Source organism: Numenius arquata, chromosome 4, assembly GCF_964106895.1.
Source record: "Numenius arquata chromosome 4, bNumArq3.hap1.1, whole genome shotgun sequence".
Classification (NCBI taxonomy): Eukaryota; Metazoa; Chordata; class Aves; order Charadriiformes; family Scolopacidae; genus Numenius; species Numenius arquata.
The window spans coordinates 14,350,445-14,356,444 of NC_133579.1; the positions used below are offsets into that span (position 1 = coordinate 14,350,445).

General features: G+C 48.4%; 1 protein-coding gene across 1 annotated transcript in view; it reads right to left on the reverse strand.

The window, feature by feature from the left end:
- The window catches only part of MAPRE2 (microtubule associated protein RP/EB family member 2), a 105,325-nt gene extending 103,185 nt beyond the window's left edge, over positions 1-2,140 (reverse strand). The window contains exon 1 of the mRNA XM_074146104.1: positions 2,084-2,140. The gene's annotated coding sequence lies outside the window, so the exon portion shown is untranslated. The remainder of the gene's footprint in view (positions 1-2,083) is intronic.
- Positions 2,141-6,000: the final 3,860 nt, after the last annotated feature.

Below are 6,000 nucleotides of genomic sequence, written 5' to 3' on the forward strand. Positions count from 1 at the left end.
ACAGTCTGATAGGGCAAGTCATACCAGTGTGCCATAACACATCCCACAATGTGAGGTCATAGAAAAATATTTGTGTTTTCTTGCCTCTGAAACATCTCCAGAAGGCGTAGGTATCTCAGAGATATACCAAGCCCACAAGACGTTAACTGCCCCACATGCTGCTGTCCCTGACTCCTTCCCTCTTACTAAGCTGATCATTTTGCCTTGTGAAGCTGAAGTAGCTCACAGATTCTGCAAGCCGAATTTGAGTCAGACTGAAGAAAACCACATTTGCCCTCAGGAAAAGTCAAATTTATCAACTGCTAGTTATTTCTGAAACCCTTGGTTGTATTTAAATAGATTATATAGCACCTCAGTTTTCTCTGCTAGTCATAGTATGAAACTTCACTATTTCACTGGTACAGCGGCAGTGCCATAAATCCTAAGTGTTTAGGAAGAAAAATCTTAAGCATTTTAGCAAGATAGAGAGCTTTCTGTAACTCAAACGCTGCACCCACAGGATAGAGGGGTGTTAACCCTCCTGTCCTCCACGTTGGGGATGATTTTCACCACACGGGCTTTACAAACAAGCAGCCATTGAATCTCAGAAGTGGTTGCGGATAACCTTTGTGTGAGACAAAGACATTTTGTGCTCTTTGTATCTTCTCACTCGTTGGGTGAAGGCCCACCCCACACACCCAGTGGGGTGAGTAAACATAAACAAGGACTAAAGCAGGAGTCCCTGTATCTAAGGGAAGAGAGACGGAGAGAGTGTGCATACACCAAGGATTTGGAGAGCATTCGGCCCATGACCTGGGCATCCTGAAGTGACAGTGCGTACAGTTGCTCATACAGCCATTGAATAATAAATATCTCAACGTGCCCTTGAGATGGTACTTCTAAATACTTAGCTCTTCATTGAAGCAATCAGAACCCTGACTAAAAGGTTTACCCTGCAAAGGTGTTCCTGTAGAAGTTTTTACACAGTTCATTTGACTTCAAAGGACTGTATCTTTTAAAAGAGCAAGTGCATCTTACAAAATAACCTTTAAGCTGTACGACGCTTTGTTTGAACTACTGTTCTGCTATTCCACTTCTAAAATGTCATCTCTGTCTCAGTGTTTATCTTCTCTTAAAACACAGCAAAATTGCTACAGTACTTCTTGTAAAAAGTTTTCACCATCTTCACTGCTTTAGATTTCTGGCTATGTTAAGTTACAAGCTTATATTATTAGCCTTGATTCATTTGCTACACAGCTTGGAGCCACAGATAAGCAAATATCCCATTGGGAAGCAAGTAAAGCACAAAAAGAACTACAACTCGCATACCACCAACAGAGGGTTGTTTGTTTGAATTATCAGAAGCAGCTGTTTAAAATTAAAAACTGGTGGTAGCAATTTTTTTTTTCACAACCTCACACATGCCACTACCGCATCGGAAGCTTGAGGCTTCAGGTAGCCTTAATATCTGCCTGTAGCGCTGCATCCTTCCTCGCAGGAGCTGCCGCGCTCGGTCGGTGAATGCAGCATGCTGAATCATCAGGCTTTTAGGTACATTCTCTGGAATGGGATTTATTTATTATGGGAGCTTCCCAACCACGCAGCACGCCAAAGGAAAGCTCCTCTCAAGCCTCTGTTTACCAGCAGAGCTGTTTTGGACGCTCGCAACGTGCAAGCTGGTTAGGTATCGAAGGGTTTTAAATTCATGCGGTAGCAAGCGCCTTCCTGCTTTTGACAGAAGGCGTTGCGGAGCCGGCCAAAAACTCTTCTGCTTCTCAACTCTTCGCGTCCGCACAACAAACACGGAAACACGCTTCTCAGCCCCCTTAAGCCCCCTAAATGCTAATTACTCTCTGGTGATGCTACTCGTCGTAACGGTCCCGAGGTTTTTCCGGCTTAATTGCCACAGGGTAGCGGACAGGCTGGCTGCAACCCCCCCCGAGCCGCCTACGGGTGAACGGATCGTCCCCCCGCGGGGCGATCCGCCGGTCCTCGGCGCACAAAGCCGCCTACGCCCCGCAAAGGCCACCCACGCGTGGCACGGCAAAGCCACCCGGCCACTCCCGGTGCCAGCGTGGCACAGCCCCCCCGCTGCTCGCCTCACCTGCTCCGCGGCCGCCGCTTTCCCTTTCTCCCGCCCGCCCCGCTGACAGCCCCGGCTTTGTCCGCCCGCCCCGCTCCGCTCCGCCCCACGCGGGAGGCGCAACGTGGAACCTCCCCGGGCACGGCACGGCACGGCACGGCACTGGGGCCCCGAGACGGTCCCCCATCCCTGCCCCGCTAAGAGCACCCCGCCCGGCGGCTTTTCCACGCCCGGGGCAGCGAGTGCACCAACCCTGGCTGCAGCATAGTTATTATTATTATTATTATTATTATTATTATTATTATACTTGTTTTAAAATTAATTTTTCTTTTCTTTTCTTTTCTTTTCTTTTCTTTTCTTTTCTTTTCTTTTCTTTTCTTTTCTTTTCTTTTCTTTTCTTTTCTTTTCTTTTCTTTTCTTTTCTTTTCTTTTCTTTTCTTTTCTTTTCCTCTCCTCTCCTCTCCTCTCCTCTCCTCTCCTCTCCTCTCCTCTCCTCTCCTCTCCTCTCCTCTCCTCTCCTCTCCTCTCCTCTCCTCTCCTCTCCTCTCCTCTCCTCTCCTCTCTTCTCCTCTCCTCCGTCTTCCTGTTCCTTTTCCTTTCCCCCTTTCCTCTTCTTTTTTTTTTCTTTTTTCTTTTCTCCCTTCATCTTTGGCGTACCATCAAGCTCCGCGCCCGCCTTCGCCCACCCCCGGGCCCCAGCGGCTTCTGAGGGAGCGCAGGCGGGCCCGGTCGCGGCCAGGCCCCCGGCGGTCGCGCAGCCCCCGCGGCTATCCCCGAGCCGCCGGGTGCCCGCGGTCGGCGGGACGGACGGATGCACAACGCTGGGGCTGGGCGACGGCTCCACCATCGTGTCTCTTGGCCGGCTTCCTCCCTGAATCCCCGGCTTCCTCCCTGGACCCGCCTGAGGGGCACAGCGCGAGAGCCCGCTCTGCGGAAGGAGATGCCGATTCCCACGGGCTCTCAGAAATCGCCCCCGGCATCAAAATCACTCCACCTGCTCTCGAAAACTCAGCCAGCCGAGGAAGCTGTCAGAGACCTATCTTTAGTTCTGTGCTCCGCAGATGGACTGTTAGTCAAGTCCTGCCCACGTGGAGTCTAGTGTTTTATGTTTTTATCTCTGTGTCATGTAGCCAAAAATGCTACAAGGGGAGGTGATCTCTGCGTAGGATGTTTTTTCCTATTTTTGTAACTGTAACTATCAACCGTGGCTTGGAGAAAAAGAGAAATGGTGCAGAGCCTTCTCTCCCTTTTAATGCAACCTGATATTTCCCCCTGGGCATTATGTTAGGGCATGTTTAAATGAAGACAAAATTAAAAATAGGAAAAAAAAAAAAAAGTAGGAAAGCCCCAAAGCTATGAAATAAATAACTTGAATTTGCTGTAATCCTGCAATTTTAGAGATGGGAAAGCTTTATCCATGTTAGAGGAAATAGTGCTGTTCCCTTCTGAGCAGCTCTGCGTGAAGGAGCAAGTGCTGAGACGCAGCTTCTTCTCCAATGTTTATGGGACCTCTCCTGCTGCGTAGATTCTGGAATCCCATGTCCCTAGGGATGCATGGACCCCACATAGACCCAGCACAGGAGCTCTGCTGTCCCAGTTGACTGATGGAAAGGGCGACCTGGAAATGGTGATGAGGGAAACCCATGGAATCTCCAGCCCATCCCATGGCTAGGAAGAGAGACCACCCCTTGTCTTGGGAGCGGGCTAGGGCTGAAGCTGAGGTGCAGAGGGGATGACCATCAGCAAGTGGTTTGGGGCCATCTGCTCGGAAGGGTGCAGAGTAGGGCTCATGGCAGTTGGATGATTGATGGTAGAAGAGTGATGGCAGTGCCATGGTGAGATGGTCAGCGAGATGGTGCTGAAACTGTGAAACTGGGCTTGTAGGTAAGTATGCTCGTGAGCCCTGCTGCTTTCCACAGGCCACAGATACCTCTTGAAGAGGAAGAAGTCCCAAATGTGAGCATTTTCGGGTAATGCAGAGTGGCCAACCCCTCAAAAACCTGCCACTCAAAGCCAAACAAATTTCCTGGCTTTTTTGGTAGTGTCTGAAAACTGCCAGATTTCTTGCTACTCCTGTCGCTTTGTGTTGTAGTGACAAGAAACCTATTTTTGTGCCCACAGAACAATTCAAGGATTTTACTGCATCTGCAGGCTGCATTTAACAGAGCCTGAAGATCAAAAGATATGCTATTTTTGTATGGCCTTCTCTGGAACTCCGCACAGCAGTGTTTGAGGTCCTGGTGGATGATTTTGTCATCAGTGTGTGCCTGAGCAGTGCAGGAATTGTTATCTCCATTGTGCAGAACAGAGGCTGCAGAGCAGAGAGACAGTCAAGCTAAAAAACATTCCCTCATCTTTGAGCATGTCCAGTTTTAATGCCCGCGAGGAGACCTGCTGACTCAGGAGACCTGTTGTCTAGAGATGTAGCTGCAGGTCACTGCTGGCTGGTCCCTCTCTCCTGCTTGAGGCTCCCAACATCATAGTTGAGAGGTGTATTTGGTCTCAGCTATGGCCAGGTGCTTCCACGTCTGGTTACCACCATGGTTTACCTTGTGCCCTGCACACCTGTGATTTCCTAAACCAAAACAGCCCAATGTGGTGGGTATCAACTCCCAGAGCCTTTGGATACTGAATGCCCAGACACGAGGAATTTTAAACTAGAGAGACTCATGCTGAGGTCCATGGAAGGTCTGGGCTGGGGATTTATCAATCATCTACAGTAACATGGAGGCTGTCCTCTCTGTAGACATCCTGACATGTTTTCTTCCCTCAGATGTTTCCGGTGTTTCCAGCCAATATCAGCACCAGCTTAAGGACCATTGCTGCAGAAACAGCCATGTTTTGCTATCGTCCCTCTGCAGTGGATTTTGTTTCCCCCGGCAGAGAGGAGTTGGGGTCACACATCTTCCCTAGAGCCACGAGGTGCCTGGATCAGCTAACAATATGTTTGTGGCCGGTTCGGTTTTGTGTAGCTCATTTGCTATGTTCCACCAATGGTGCTGGGGGTAGCAGCTGGCGGCGGGGTGGACTGGCAAACTGGCTTTACCTACCAAAACTTTTTTAAAAATGAACATTTTTCTTGTCTCTAAAACTGGAGGCTTGCTGGTTATTTCTTCACAAAATTTACTCTGCAGCTCGCATATGGATTCCTGTTTAGCAAATGAAAAACTAGAAGATGACTCCAAGTTGACAAAGGAAAGGGCAAAGCAGCACTCTTGGGTCCTAGCTTTCCCTCAAACACACTAAGAGAAGCATCTAAAGATACAGCTGTGACCTGGTCAGGGCTGCCCTGGTTCGGAAGAGGCTACTGAATAATCTGCCCTGAAGAGCCTTCGGGAAGCACATCTATCTTCTGCCACACTTCCCTTGCAGGGAGAAACGATGACTTTTAGTTTTTGGAGAGCTCTTTACACTTGATCTTTACTTGCTGATGGAAGAGTTGCAGTTAGGTTACAGGACATAATCTCAGTATAATTTATTACCAAAGGCTTTTTCCTGAACTCCTTTGACCCTGCAACCTCCTTGATGTTAATCCAGTGCAGAGTCATGGCTGAGGAGGGAATATAGCCGTTTCACTTTCATTCTTCATAGCTGTAATTAATTATCTGCATCATCTTCATCAGTGAGTGCAGTTAAAGGAGGAACAAAAGGGACATCGATCTCTCTAATGCAGAACTGATTTAGGTGCTCTTCTGTCAGCATTAGGATCTTACCCATTACACAAACCCACAGTAAAAGCAAAGTGTGTGGCAGAGTCTTCTGGCAAAGATGTGCACTACAGCATCCACATCAATACATCTATGTGCACTACAGCATCCACATCAATACATCTATCTGAATATGAAACTTAGCATTCCTGCTTGCAGGTGCTTCTCTGTTCTTTCATTTACTACTTCATTACCTACAGGAAGGGATTCCTGACCAGTGATTTCTTTTTA